The sequence below is a fragment of the Scleropages formosus genome, chromosome 17, assembly GCF_900964775.1.
Source record: "Scleropages formosus chromosome 17, fSclFor1.1, whole genome shotgun sequence".
Lineage (NCBI taxonomy): Eukaryota > Metazoa > Chordata > Actinopteri > Osteoglossiformes > Osteoglossidae > Scleropages > Scleropages formosus.
The window spans coordinates 9849078-9865438 of NC_041822.1; positions in this window are offsets into that span (position 1 = coordinate 9849078).

The following is a 16361-nucleotide window of genomic DNA, read 5'->3' on the forward strand; positions in this document are numbered from 1 at the left end:
TCTTTTTAAATCCCTTCCCAGGCTCATGGGCACCCATAATCTTCTTTATTAAGGCCTTAGAGAGCTCCTTTGACCAAGGCATGATAACACCACACACTAGATGTCTAAGATTGTAATAAGACATGTTCCTCCGGGACACTCCCAAAAAATGTTCTAATCATTGGCTTCTCATCTTGTAAACCTGATTCTAATTTTGTGAATTTGAAGTTGTGATATATGTAGTGGTGTACTTATTTTTTTCAATGCAACAAATCTGTATTTTTATTCAGTTAAATTATAAAAAGAACTACATAATGTGACTTTAATGTGTAACTTAGTTACGTACGTTACCTTTACATATAGGCAGTGATTTGTCATGACCATACCTGCACCTCAACCAGCAGCACCTGTATCCAATTAAGTACCTGTCTGCAATCGGAGCACTCAGCTATAAAAACACTTCCCAGCCATAGACTCTCTCTTAAGATAACTTTCCTTGCCATGCTTGCCAACTCATGCCACCTTACTTAAATCACATTCTGGTCTTCATTATTCCTGGGGTTTGTGAAGTTCTACCACTGATTCATTTGTGGTTTCAGCAGTATGACTGCTTCTCTCTCTTCTCTTCCCAAGGGGAAGAGTTCCTGGGTCATTTGACATCCAGAAGCCTTGGAGGCATTCCAGGAGCTCAAAAAAATGGTTTACAACCTTCCTGGTGATCTGACACCCTCACCCCTCATTGCCCTTTGTTATTGAAGTGGATGCTTCAACTGTGGCTGTAAGGGCAGTCCTATCACGGAGACAGGAAACCCCTGTAAAGCTCTATCCTTGTGTGTACTTCTCCGATAAGTTGTTGCTCACAAAGTCCAATTGTGACATCAGTAATAGAAAGTTACTAGCAATCAATCTTCCGCTAGAGGAGTGAAGGCACTTGTTGGAGGGGGCTGCTCACCCGTTTTTGGTCCTAACCAACCACAGGAACTTGGGATAGAACAGCTTGTCAACTAAATCCCCGACAAGCCTGATGGGCTCTTTTTCACCAGGTTCCAATTCCACATATCATACCACCCAGGCTTAAAGAACACCATAGCCGATGTCCTTTCCTGGTTCTACGACAAGGACTCGGTCCCTGCTAAAGTTCTGCTTTGTGACTCCTGTGAGGTGTGATTCACACAGTACCTCCAGAGGGCCCAGGAGGAGGATCCAGGACCAGCGGACACCACCAAGGGCAAGGTATATGTCCCAGTGAGAATGCAGTTGCAGCTACTGTACTGGGTGCATGATACCCAAGCAGCCAGGCACCCAGGGAGCAGATGGACTCTTTCCCTGCTAGAGAAGAGGTACTAGCAGCCCTTTCTTTGGGAGGATGTACAGGAGTTCATGGAAGCATGTGAGGTCTCTGTCCAGGCTAAAACCTCAAACCAAAAGCCTGCAGGGTTGGTGGAACGACTCCGGGTTCTGTCTCAGCCTTGGTACCACGTTGCAGTGGATTTCTTGACAGAGCTGCCATCCTCCCCCAGTAAAACCGTGATCCTGGTGGTCATAGATCAATTCTCAAAGGCCTGCCGTCTTATCCCACTACTCTAAACACGGTTCCAACACGTGTTTCGCATCTTTGGACTGCCTGAAGACATGTCTGACTGAGGGCTACAATTTGTATCCAGGGTCTGGAATGCCTTCAGGTGGAGGCTCAGTGTCTCTGTCAGCCTCACGCCTGGGTACCAGTCCCAGGCTAATGGCTAAGAAGAGTGGCTGAATGAAAACCTCAGTCACTTCCAGGACCGGAACCAGTGGGCATGGTTCTTGCCATGGGCCGAGTATGTCCACAACTCGTTCTCACGCTGCTCCACATTTACATTTATTCATTTAGCAGACACTTTTGTCCAAAGTGACGTACATCTCAGCAAAAGTACAATTTATGCATTACATTGAGAGAAGGAGACATAGGTGCAGACATGAAAGTCTCAAGCAAAACCTAATTTGTTCCATACCACTTGCTATACCGAGGTTCATCGCTCAAGTAGGTGCATAAGACAGACAAATGCCGATACCGACACCAATTTTTTTTTTTTAAATATTATAAGATACACAAATGAGCAGTACAATACCAGAGTAATGGTTGAATAAAGGGGAGGTGTCTCCCAGTTCCAGTGTGTCTTCAGGTATCAACCTCCCCAGTTCCCATAGCACCCTGGTTCCTCTGATATCCCGCTGTACATTCCTGATTCCAGAAGAGAGAAGGGGCCTGGCATGCAGTTCAGGAGCACCTGCGCAAGAGTGACCACCACTACAAACAGCAGGCTGACCTTCCAACAGGGACAAATAGTGTGGTTGTCTACCCGTGACATCTGCCCCAAGCTTCCCTCCAGAAAACTCAGCCTCAGCTACATTAATCCCCACAAAATCCCTTTGTCACATCACCCCGTCACTTACCGGTTACAGTTGCCATCACACTGACATATGTCCCTCTTTTCATGTCTTCCTGCTTAAGCCTTGTAGTACCTTCCTGATCCAGGCTTCCTGAGGAGATCTGACACCCCCTCCTGCGGAGGTGGTTGGGGCCTATGCTGTCCGTGCCCTTCTGGACTCCAAGCGCAGGTGCAGGGCTGTGTATTACCTGGTTGACTGGGAGGGGTACGAGCCTGTGGAACGCAGCTGGGTTCCTGCACGCAACATCCTGGGCCTGTCCCTCATCGCCATCTTCCATCGAGACCATCCAGATTGGCCAGCACCCCATCCAGGGGTTGCAGGGTAGCAAGAGCCACCCGTGAGAAGGGGGGTACTGTCACGACCATGCCCACACCTCAACCAGCAGCACCTGTCTGCAATCACAGCACTCAGCTAGAAAAACAGTTTTCAGCCTCTTCCCAATTGCGGAATATTTCTTGAGACAACCGTCCATCCTGCGTTTACTGCTCTTCCACTGTTCTGCTTGCCAATCGACCCACCACTTGACTGTCCCTGACCAGGTGAACAAGACTGACCCCTTAATACTAAAAAGATCCTGCACTTGGGTCCAACCTCCTCCGTGTCCTCTGTTGCACATGACATGATTAAATGAATAGAAAATGTCTGCATGTCCAAATGAGTTGAAAAAGGCAAAATTTTCCATGGGGTGTACTTACTTTTTCATGTGACTGTGTAAGTGGCATATTATTATATTTTAAAAGGCAGCCAAATAGAATTTTAGCATGCCCCCCAGCCAGAAGATGAAAAGCTGAATTGTTGTTTTAGTTTAATTATTTTGTTTGTTTGTATTTGTAGCCACCCCACGGTACCAGAGGCTGTGGGTTCGATCCCTGCTCCACCCGGGCGGAGCTTGTGTGTTGTTCCTATGTCTGCATGAGCTTCCCCTGAGCGCTCAGGTTTTCTCCCACAGTCCAAATACATGAAGTTCTGCTGGTGAGGTTAAATTGACCCTAGTGTATGAATGGGTGGGTAACTATGTGTGTGGCTGCTTCACAATGGACTGCCATCCCATTTACAGTGTACCACCCTGGGCCCAATGCTTTTGGGACAGGCACTGCGACCCTGCTTAGAAGGCGTTATTGAAAGTGGATGAATGGATAGTTTCTATTATTCCTTTATGGGAAAATAACCCTGCAAATAATCCTAGGGTAACTGTTTTGCAATACCACACTCTTTTTTTGATTCGTGTTATTGCCATAGAGCAGTGAGCATCTGTGTCCTTGACTGCCTTTATAGAACTATTAGTTTTTTTTGTCAAAGGAAAAAGGCTATGACTAGGATTAAAACAGTCATATGCCAAGATACTCCCTTTTCAGAATTGCACCTTACTAAGCGTTTCATTTAATACCCCTACTTTGACCTAGGAGGCTTTTTTTGTATTTGTGAGAACCAAATTTGGATTTCACTCACCTATGTAGCAGAGCAATGTAACACACACAAACCCCTGGGCAATTTAGAGTCAGCAGTTTACCTGAAACACATGTTTGGACTGTGGGAGGAAACATGAACGTAAAGTGGAAACCCATACAAAGAAAATATGCAACCTCTACACAGACTGGGTCTGGATCAAACCTGCATCTTCTAGCAGGGTCTATGAGACAACGATGCTCTTTGCTGTGCCACCACAACACCCCTTTCCTTTCATGAAATGGCAGTAGAGAAAGACTGCAATGGAGACCCAAGTAATTATATAGTTTCCACTAAAATAAGGTACTAGTTAGTTTATCTGACATATATTTTAAATTAATGTAACTTATTACTTACATTAACAAAATAAGCATAATTTATAAAAAAAAAATCATGCTGGGGTATTATATATTTCAAATTAACATTTGTCTAATCAGTGTTTACTAGGTTTTTCATATAAATGTGTGTACTCTACAAAAAAAAATATTATGCCGTAAATTTAGGTAGAACCATATTATAAAATGCCGTTAGCAACAAACACAGAAATACTCCACTTCACGCTGCAAGCAATACTGAAAACTTTGGACTCATTCCTTTAATTTTGTCCATGAATAACTTTTCAGTGCCTTAGGCTATAACTAAATAAATGGCCACTTTATTACACTGCCTCCCAAATTAACTTTTACAATACCCTGCAAAGAGGTTACTAAATCATTCTTTTTTGTCCAAAGGCAAACTGGTAATCTATCAATTTATCAACTTCATTAATTTCTGTTTTTTTATTTATTTGCTTTTCTGACATTTCTGATTGCAATTTTTGGAACAGCAGAGGACAATGGATTTTTCAATTTCAGTTAATACTACTTTAACAACAAGTATAACCTCAACTGCAAAGAAAATAATCTCACAATTTATAGATTTAAAGTAATCACTTCTCACTAGATGTATCACTTAGAAAGTAATAGTGTTGTTATACAGAATGTGTATATTATCTATTTCTGTATACCTTGTACAAAATAAAAAAAGTGTAAATCAAAGTAGTATGTTTCTCAGAATCTGAAATTCTGTTCCTAATAAGACAGAATGCCTTGCAATAGCCGAATTTAATCGTATCAGTGAAAGTGTATAATTCTAAGGTTATAATATGGATGTCTCAAACATTTCTTTATTTTAAATTAATTTGTCTCCTATGTGGATATATTGTCATGCAAAACACTGACATTTTGGTGCTGCCTTTTATTTTGAAAACTGAATAAATGACTAAGACTTCAGACTATTCCAGTCTAAAAACCTTTTTGATTTGTTCTGGCCTTTGAAAATGCAGATTTCATATCCATATAAATGCAAAAAAGTCAGGAAATCAGTTCATTTCAAATATGTGCTAATGCTTGTGTTTTATTCAAGCCAGAATAAGATTTTCTTTCTAACATGAAGGTAAACTGCAATATAAAAAATAAACTGATTACACTGTCTTGTAAAAAGAACAGCTTTTTTTTTTTTTTAATCAGTGGTAGATCATCACCACTGCCCATTGAGAACACTTTTGATGCCTTAACTCCTTCTACTCTAAATATGACCAAATACAGCATCATGCATGGCCTGTGGTGATATAGGGCTTGTTAACTGAAATTTTGTAGAATCACCAGAGTAGCAGCAGCAGTGCTTGTGATTGCAATACATTTTTTTTTTTCTCCGCATACTGATTCATGGTCAGCAAACAAGAAAGGTGTAAGAACAACATTAGAGATACCAATTTACCATAAGAAATTTTTGTATCAACTGATCCATCCATTATTTATATTAACTTGCCTCATACTAGATCTCTGTGGTCCAAAGCCTGTCATGGAAGCATAAGGAGTAAGGCAAGCTACACCCTTTACAGGATAGCAGTCCATCAGACATACACACATTTATTCATTCAACTGACACTCTTATCCAAAGCAGCTTCCAGTGAACACTATGTAGTCTTTTCAGCCCACACCTTACTGACTTAAAATGCTAGATACACTTCTTACAATTGGATCACTCATCCATACATCAGTGAAACATACTCTGTCATTCACACACAATAGGTGACCGAGTCACCAATCTACCTGAAAAGCATGTCTTTGGACTGTGGGAGGAAACCCCTACAGACATGGGGAGAACATGCAAACACCACACACACTGAGCAGGGATCAAACCCACATCCTCTCCCACCACCCAGGCGGTGTGAGACAGCAGCACTAGTTGCTATGCCACCATGTCTACTGGAATAATTTATGGAAAGTATTTTGCTCAAGGGGGTGTGGTGGTACAGTGGGTTGGACCACAGTCCTGCTCTCCGGTGGGTCTGGGGTTCGAGTCCTGCTTGGGGTGCCTTGTGATGGACTGGTGTTCCGTCCTGGGTGTGTCCCCTCCCCCTCTAGCCTTATGCCCTGAGTTGCCGGGTAGGCTCCGTGACCCCGTCTGGGACAAGCGGTTCTGAAAATGTATGTATGTATGTGTATTTTGCTCAAGAATACCACAGTCAGAGGTTGGATTCAGTCCTGAAACCACTCTAACCACTAGGCTATCAGCTGCCCTATACCCAAATTTAAGCTGAAAAAAATCAAGTTAAACACATCTTTAGCTTGTAGGGGGAAAGCAGAGCACCTGGAAGAATCAACTTTGTTAAACTCCACACAGACTAAATGGGACTGAATCCCACATCTATATACACAGCACGGAGCTGTCATTTTAAGATAATGTTTAATATTTAAATGAACATTATGAAAAACACATTCTACTAACAGGAGGGAGCTTACATAAATGTATTATGTCTGCATACAATTTCTCACAACACTTTTTTTCTCATCCTCCAGGGAATATCACATATGTACGGTCCATTAATTCTGGATTGTGTAACACTGGTTAACTTTACATTCAGGTGTGATATGGAAAATTACATGAAGAGCTGGTTTTGGGGACAGGTTGCATGCAGTTTCAAGATTTACTAAACAGTCTCAAGACCCCTCCAGGACAACTTTTGATGTTGGCCTTCAGTGATTGTATAACACAACGGAAGGTCAATGAGATCAGGATCAATACTTAAAACAGTATTGCTTTTTATTCAGCCTTGCAACCCATTTATGCCTTCCTACATTTAGACCATTTGTTCCCCTCCGAGGCCTTCTACTCCACTGGCGTTGCATTGTTTAAATCAATATCACACTGGAGAAAGGACGTTCTGCTACCTAATGGCACCTAACAGCAACCCACATTACCACAGTGGTTCAAGGAAAATTTAGTGGGTCAATAGTTAGTAACTTCACGACATCTCAGCTCTGAAGGATGCCTGGAGAACCCTTGTTGGCGACCTATTCCCCAGGATGGGTGGAAGGCATAAGAAGAAGAAACAAACTGAAGCTAAGAATTTTATTGTTGCTTCCTGCATTACATGTCCCCTATGTATCAGAATTTAAAGCAAGACCATAAAATTAGGCCTATATTGTTGCTTTTTGTTTTTGCCAAGTTCTAAATTCAAAAAGACAAAGTTGTAAAATCATAGTAGTATAAACTTCACTGAATTTGATTTACAAAAGCTTTGATCAGTGAAGATCCTCTTTTCAGAAGTTTTTTTTTTTTTAAAGGCACCTGCTTTTTTCCTCTTGGTTGTTTACCATATGAATGGCAAGCTTTAGTTGTTGAAGTTAAGCACTAAGATGAGAAAAGAAACAACTTACAAAACATTTTTATGCTCTGCTTCATTTATGCTTTAAAAACATGCTTAAAGTGACCCTTTTTGTACTGTTACTGATAAGCAATTAAGAGTTAAGATCTTGGATAATTTTTTTTTTCTTTCTTTTTCCCATGACTTGAACTGAACAGCTTCTTTTTTGCGAAAGCATAAAAACCTGAAGCTTGCATTTACAGTCATTTTGGAAAATTAAATAATTTTTCTTACTGAAGAATACCATGAATGCAAATGCTCACTTTTACACATTTTCTGTGTATATAATACTGAAAAATATCTTCTTGGAAAATCTCAAATTTACATTTGACAGTGGTAATTTTATGGTCCTGAATTGGCAAGAAATTTAAATGAACAAATATAACAACACTGTATTCTTATTTTGAGACAAATATATGCAAAATCTGAGTACAAATTTTGCATTAATGACAAGTGGTGCAGTATATGTTTATGTACAGTATGTATTGTGTGTACTGTATAAATGTCAGAGAAATAAATATGACATCAAATTTTGGTCACTGAAAATTATTAACAAGGAAGAACTATTCAAAAGCATATAATATTCAATAAGTCTCAAAAATATTCAATAGAATAAAATATTTTAATATATAAGTGACACAAGGGGGTGCGGTGGCGCAGTGGGTTGGGCCGCAGTCCTACTCTCCGGTGGGTCTGGGGTTCGAGTCCCGCTTGGGGTGCCTTGCGGCGGACTGGCGTCCCGTCCTGGGTGTGTCCCCTCCCCATCCGGCCTTACGCCCTGTGTTGCCGGGTAGGCTCTGGTTCCCCGTGACCCCGTATGGGACAAGCGGTTCTGAAAATGTGTGTGTGTATATAAGTGACATCTTTGTTCAACGCAACTTAAAATATTAGGTTTGGAATTTACACAAGTGGATATTTATTTCAGGAACAATTTGGGGTAAATACCTTGCTCAAGGGAATTACACTTACTAGATTTATTGTGAAGTGAAGCAAAGAAATTCATGCATCACATTTTAAAATAGCATGTGTGAGTAATTCGCATTCTGTGCCCCCCCCCCCCCAAGTTGTGCACAGAGCACCATATGTGTTTCTTGTAGTTTCCAATATGGGAAAGGTTGTAATGTTTCATTCTTTTATCCCAAGGATGATTATTGTTGCATGAATCTAATCCTACCTGTATCTTGCAGAAGGGAAAGAAGTGATTCAATATATAGCTTTTGAATTGCAAATGCTGTTCTGACATTTAAATTAAAGCATTACCGAACTTTAAAGAAAAGAATATTCAAAGGCATGAACACAGAGTACACTTCTGTTAAATGAAATTAATTCAGTTTTATTTATAAAATTATTTTCAGAAGCTGTGGTTCAAACGTTCACGATTGTGGATATCCAGCATGACTTAAGAAATCCACATTATTTCAGTTCTCTTTAGTGTTAAACAGAAGTTGCGTGGGGAAATATCAACCCACCCATTGTTTGAAATACAAACAAACTGTAAACAGACCTACACAGCTGTTAGCATTTTACATTTTAATTTAGCACAGACAAGTGTACTCACCTACTCAACGTGACATTTTTTTATTCAACAGTTGTCTAATAAACAATTTAAAAAATCTGTTCTGAAATATATTACATCAATAGGAATTCCAATGCCGCACACCATTTATTCTCTGTTGGTGAAAAAAGAAAAAAAAAAAAACCTTATAATACCATTTGCTCCATAAGGAATTGAGGATGTAACTTTGAAATGCACCAATTTCTATTTTAAATGTCTACTGGCAGTTAGAATGATCGGTCCTTTTGTAGCTTTAAAGATATGGTTGCTTAGGGAAAAAAAGACTTTCCATATCAAAATCTTATTTAATAAGGAAAAGTTTTAGTTTTATACCTGTCTGTCTATCTGACTTGAATAATTTAGCGTAAAGAAATAACAAGATATGGTTATATGAAATAATAATGAGTACTTCAGTCCCAAGTGTAAGTTCATTTCAGAAGAAAAACCTCCGAATCTGTGTGAGATAAAGCTAAGAATTCACTTTCATATGAACCGCTACTGTAATATGTATATGCTTTAATAAACAAAGTAGAAATACTGGTATCAACATTGTAAAATATGTATTTTGAATGAGGTTTACCTCCAAGCTGTTCAATGGCTGAGATAATTTAATTGCAATACAGTAATTGAATTTGGCATCTAGAGTTACTGTATCAACAAATCTTTCGTCTCCTCCCCAGATTCAAATAACCATTGTATTAAATTAGTTTAATCACTGGTGCAGTTATACCCTGAGGCAATGACAATTTTGACCTGCATGAACTGACATGAAAGTTGTTTGCGCAATTGAAGATATCGCAGCCAAAACCTGATAACTAACTAGTACTGAATCAATTTAAACATCATAAGCAAGGAAACACAAATACGCTATGGCCTAGAAACATGCATAGATACTTTGTATCATGCAATGAAAAAGCCGAAAAACTGTATTGTATTAAATAAACACTGAAAATGTTGAAACAATCAGTGAAAAAGTCCCTGTTTCCTGTACTGATTTACCCAGGAATGGTTTAATACTTCTGGAAAGATAATACTTCATATGATAACATTATGAATTCCGATTTACCCCAAATTACATCAGTTCCAGTTTGGTTTCTTCCCTTGTCATAACCCAGGAACACCATTAACCCATAAATGATTTTTAATTGCTTCTGATACTGGAAATTACCCATTTTTTATGATGTTGTGTGTTGTTTGATTGTGTTGATCACAATATTTAACTTAGTAGGTCTGAATATCTCGTTGGAATATCAGGGAATCCTCTTCAGTGGTTTTAGTTGTACTTTCGTTTGTAGAGAAATTAAATGATAGTGCTCCTTCTTTCTTGTCCAAGAGCAGTTGTGGCATTTCCCAAGGTTTAGTAATTGGTCCATTCCTGTTCTTGGTGTATTCGCCAGGTTCATATTTGTTCAGAGGAACTCCTAACCTAGTGTTCTAATATTGCTTTGTATTTTTTACCAAATGCACTGCAGGGTTCAAACATGTTAAAATGAATGCGATAGCTCAGAGCGTTGTTTAACCACCTCTGCTTTCAACCTCTAAACCAAATCATTATTCATCAAGGAATAATGAGGATAACCATTTAGATGTTTGCTCAGTAAACTTAAGCAAGTCAATGACTGCTTAATCATAGCTCTGTAGGTTTTTTTTTTACATTTAACATCTTGTATTAAAGGGGATGATGGACTTCTGACTTGTGGAATCGGGCATTCTTTATTTCTAACAGCAGAGAATAAGAAAAATAATACTATATACATACACATATGTATTAATAGGATATATATATATATATATTTTTTCCACTTGACCTTAAACATTTTTTCAACAGAGATGGTACAATAATGTTTAAGGTCAGAGGTCAAACAAAAATCTGCTCAAATAATATAATTGAGTTGTGTAAACCATTCTCTGTCCTTTATGCCATAACTTGCAACCTCTTATGTAAAGAGAACTTGGAAATAAGCCTAAGAGCAGTAACATATACAGAAAACAACACTGCAGTCAGTGAACAGTGACTGTATTCAAAGGACTGTAAATTTGAGTTTCCTTATATCAGCAGAAATTTTTATTTTTTTTTTTTTTTTGCTGACAGTCTAATTTTGAGAATTTAATTTGACTTCAACTTCCCAATTGAACAACAGCCTTAATTTAAACACCTTATAAATCTGAGATTCTGCTGACTATAAAAGGAACTTTCAGTTTCCCACAGGTATAATAATCCAAAACCCAAGGATATCTACATGCAGCAAGAAAACTCCTCCACTGAATCAATACTGCACACATCAGCCTCTGAACCTCCAAGGGTTACAAGGGCCATCAGCAGCACTGAATTTTCTGTCAGAGCATGTAACTCAGTTTAAGACTCAGGAGGAGACGTGAGAGCTAAATCTTAATCAGGAAGGTTAAAATGAAGATGGAACTCAATAAAGTTGGAGCTCACCTTCTAGGACAGGGAACAAATTGCCCCAATTCAAGAGCAGTGCTTTTTTAGTGAACCTATAATTGTAGTGAATAATGGAAGTGTCTTCTTGTGTTGTTTTTAGGAAACTGATGATAGGGAAAGTATAGCTGCTGCAGTTCTGCTATACAACTTAAAGGACAGAAAGAGACTATAAATTTTGTTCTATCAGAAGGATTTGGTCTAAGACTCACCTACCATTCCAACATCACAAAAGTAAAATCTTAATGATGTGTGTTTCTCTTAGGCAAACCAACTCAGATGTTCAGCTGGATTGAAAGGACCTGTCACTCAGAATCTCTTGCATGGTGTTAATAGGGAAAGCCCTTTATCCTATGTGGTATCTGTTAAAAAAATCTAAGATTGGTGCGGTGGCGCAGTGGGTTGGACCAGGTCCTGCTCTCCAGTGGGTCTGGGGTTCGAGTCCCGCTTGGGGTGCCTTGTAACGGACTGGCGTCCCGTTCTGGGTGTGTCCCCTCCCCCTGTAGGCTCCGGTTCCCTGCGACCCCACTTGGGACACAGGGCGTGAGGGGGAGGGGACACACCCAGGACGGGACACCAGTCCGCCACAAGGCACCCCAAGCGGGACTTGAACCCCAGACCCACTGGAGAGCAGGACTGTGGTCCAACCCACTGCACCCCCCCAGTGTTAAATATTTCTGTGCAAATTTTGATATTTGAGAAACAAAGACAATAGGTGACAATCAACAGTATAAACTGGACCAAACATGGTATGTTTGATTTTATAACCTGGGCAGTGTATTCATGGAGTTGAAGGCAAGCAGGATGGGGTAATGAACTATACACACACACACACACACACACACACACACACATTTTCAGAACCGCTTGTCCTATACGGGGTCGCGGGGAACCGGGGCCTACCCGGCAACACAGGGCGTAAGGCCGGAGAGGGAGGGGACACACCCAGGACGGGATGCCAGTCCATCACAAGGCACCCCAAGCGGGACCCGAACCCCAGACCCACCGGAAAGCAGGGTCGTGGCCCAACCCACTGCGTCACCACACCCCCATAATGAACTATATATTACGGCAAAATTAAACTGAGTGGAAATACATGTTTGTGCATATTTAAAAATAGTGGTAGCATATGAATCAACAGGAGAAAGTGATAGACCTTCACAAGGGTCATTGGTAAAGGTAATCTTAGAGACTATGCCAGAAGTGAATCCAAAAGAAAATGCAGCTGGACAGGACAGGCAATTGTAAGTCTTTATACTGTCCTTCTCATGCACATATTTCTGCAGTCAGCCCTTTCCAGCATCTTCAGACTATGAAATAACAACAGACATCCAACAAACATCATAGAGCATATGTGACATCACGAGCAATTTAATGGTAATGTAAAATAAAAATGTAAAAGCTGAAAAATGGCGCTTTTATATACAGTACAACACACTGCAACAGGAAAATACAGCTGCACACTATATAATAACCCACAATAATCCATATATTGTACTGATAACCATATCAAAGAAATTTGATTAAGGGGATTTCGCTCATTAATTAATCTGTTTCCTTATTTGTTTATTTTTTTACTTAAGACATCTAAAATGAAGCGTCAGAACAATTCTGGAATGTCCTGCTCACATAAGCACTATAGCAATGTAATTCTATAGACGTAAATGCTCTCTCCTTCCTCCCACTGTCTTCAAATCTGTGCCTTCTTATACTACCATCTGGCCTTTCGTGCATATTCAGAATGCTGAAGCTCTTCTGGTGTTGGATGTTCCTCCTTACCCATGTACCATTCCTGTGCTGTGGTCTTTCCACTGTCTCTTCAGTGCCTCTAGTGCCCCTCATTACCACTACATTCTGGTCTCCTTGTTTTGCCTCTGACTGCCTTGTGTTTTCAAAATCACTGAAACAAATTGGCCGTTCTCGTTCCTAGTTTCTAAGTTTGGGCAATGAACTGCCTCTCATCTGCTCATAGTTTCTTGACCTTTCAACCATTTTATAGACCGTTCTTTTCCAATGACACTTTGGAAGAGTTGAGCCTCTGCTCCCTATTTAGCCTCTGCTAGTCACTGAATGACCTTTACCTAGCCTGTCTCCTAGTGTGCCCTTGTTAACAGTAGGCTGATCTTCTGCTTACTACAGTATTGTTCTTAATCTAAAATTATAATATGCTTGCTACAATGTACACGTGGAAGCACTGATGTATTGCAACAATCCTGACACTGTAAGTCACCTTGGTACAGCATCAGAATGCCACTGCTGCAATAGCGTAAATGAAATGTTTGAACCTCATTAAATGTCCTGTACTGTTGCAATGTTAGTAATGCAAAATGAATATGATGTGTTGCCATTAAAAAGTGTAACAGGCTAACAGCATGTTTATTAATAATTATAGCCCATCCAAGATTCTTTGTATTACAAATCACAGCATTGTAATTATTTTTTATGACTCGTAGGAGAAATGGCATCAGAACACCCCATAGTCTAGACCTCCTATTTTGTCCTATATACTTTCAAGACAGCACAGTGCACTGAAAATTCAAAATTCCATGCAAACTGGAGAAATTCTATAACTTTCTCTAGTGATGGGTGGATTGTTTTACCACAGTGATGTTATTACATACACCTTTTTTTTTTCCTACAGGGGTGCGGTGGTGCAGCAGGTTTGGCCTGTGCCTGCTCTCTGGTGGGTTTGGGGTTCAAGTCCTGCTTGGGGTGCCCTGTGCCCTACAACATTGTCATAATCACACAGAAATCTTTGATTATTTGAATCCAAGTGTAAAGTTTATTCAGTGAAGCGGATGAACGTGAAGCAGGTCATGAAGAGACTGGGATGTGAGGACATAGGAAGGGTTCAGGAAAACCAGATATGGAAGAATACAAAAATAATGAAGGTTGTGGGGCAGAGCCATAGTTGAGGTTGTGGTAGAGGTGCCAAGCTGAGGTTATGATTGTGGTCGAAGAGCAAGGAGATGCGCTAGGAAGAATGTGTTGTCTCTACGAGATTCTACAAGATTTGTGGTTAGACCTTACTCTTTTGAAGACTGTTTTGATGGGACACAGATGTTCTGAATACAGCTAGGTTACTTCGTATTGATGCCTCTACTACTATCGGGTGTTGCATCCCCGGGGGGCTCGTAACAACTCAGAGTAATCAAAAGTGCATTTCACCAACGGACAAAAAGATACAGATGCAATCATATGATTTTTTAAGTATAGTCAGTTTTTATTTCATTTATTTTTGTAAAGAGATAATGTAAACAGATGACATAAAAATGCAATAGACAAAACCACCAATGCTGTTAAAGGCATTTTTCAGATTTAAAAGTCTCTGATTAAGATTAACATTGTTACGGCTATAGCTTTACAATTTTCTATATATGAAGCATCTATGCTTTGAAAAAGAGCAGTGTTCAACTAAGCAGCTGGTCCACATGCGTCATTCTTTTAAAAATGATTCTCTTCCTCAAACCCAATAACTCTCATAACCAAACTGATATAATTTAATATTTCAAGGCTAATGTACAACACATTAGCTTATTCCATTAAGTATTGCATTATTAATTAAACTCAAAACTTATCTTTGCATACTACTAAATGTAGAGGTGTTGATTAATTTATTATTGTACTAAATTATAAATTGTAAAGTAACTATTTAAGATGATGGGATTTTGAATTCAGCAATTCATTTGCCCTTAAAGGAGAGGGCTGAATTTAATTTTCTACATTTTATTTATTTTATTTATTTTTTTTTTTTTACCAGATTGTCTACAAGTGTATCCCGCAATGTAGTGGCGTCCCATATAGGGTGTGCCTCCCATCAGTCATGTATGCAATGCTTCTGGGAGAGGCTCCGGATCACCATGACCCTGGTCAGGAGAAGCAGTTATTGAAAGTGGATGGATGGATGTCCTTGAGTGATGTTAGCTCACTTTACTGAGACAATTTTGCTGATTGAACAAGGACTTGAAGCAAAGGGTAGTAAATTTAACTAAAAAGAGCATAGAATTGTAAATGATGCACTATACCAGAGTTTTAAGGGAGAATGTTGTCATGATTCAAGCCTAAGAAAAAATAATAGTGTTGGGCATATGTCTCAGACACAGATTTTTCTTTATCCTTAAAATCCATCAGGTGTTGTTCCAAGGCATGGAATGTCTAGTCCCCAGTTAAATTTAGATCTCTTGATTCTTCCAACTATCTTGCCAAAATGATAAACAGCCATCATTTTAGTAAAGGTTTAGGAAGGCTCACTTACTCTAATTGTATTGTGCTGCTGAACCATAAAAACTGCCGTGAGAAAGCATCTGAATGGACTTCAAATGGCAAAGTAAAACACTGAGAATGGAATGACTCAGAGGGTTTTTCTGTCTCTTTTCTTCTCTCTCCAGGAATTCTGCTGATGTGGTTAATTGAATATTCTTGTCTTTGGGTCTGATAAGACTAAGCAATAATTAGGTAGCTATTGTAACTATAGCTATTGTAAATATTACTTCCTCTATCTACTGGACCAATTAATAACCCACATTGACAACTGAAGAGTCACATTGTGACCAGCTGACAGTCTCTTTGTCCTCAGTTTCATAGCTCAAAAGAGTTCAAGATTGAAAGACAGATTTAGACTGAGCCCTTGACATCTCACCTACAGTAATAAAAGAATTGGTGTAAGACCAATCTTTGGACCAATATCAAATTTCAAATGATCTATCTGTGCTGCTCATAACTGAAAAAGTGCCGTTTCTATTTATTAAGGTAAATATTTGAGTATTTTGAAGTATACTGGAATAATTGATCAATTTTTTTCAAAAGAAGGAAAAAAGAGT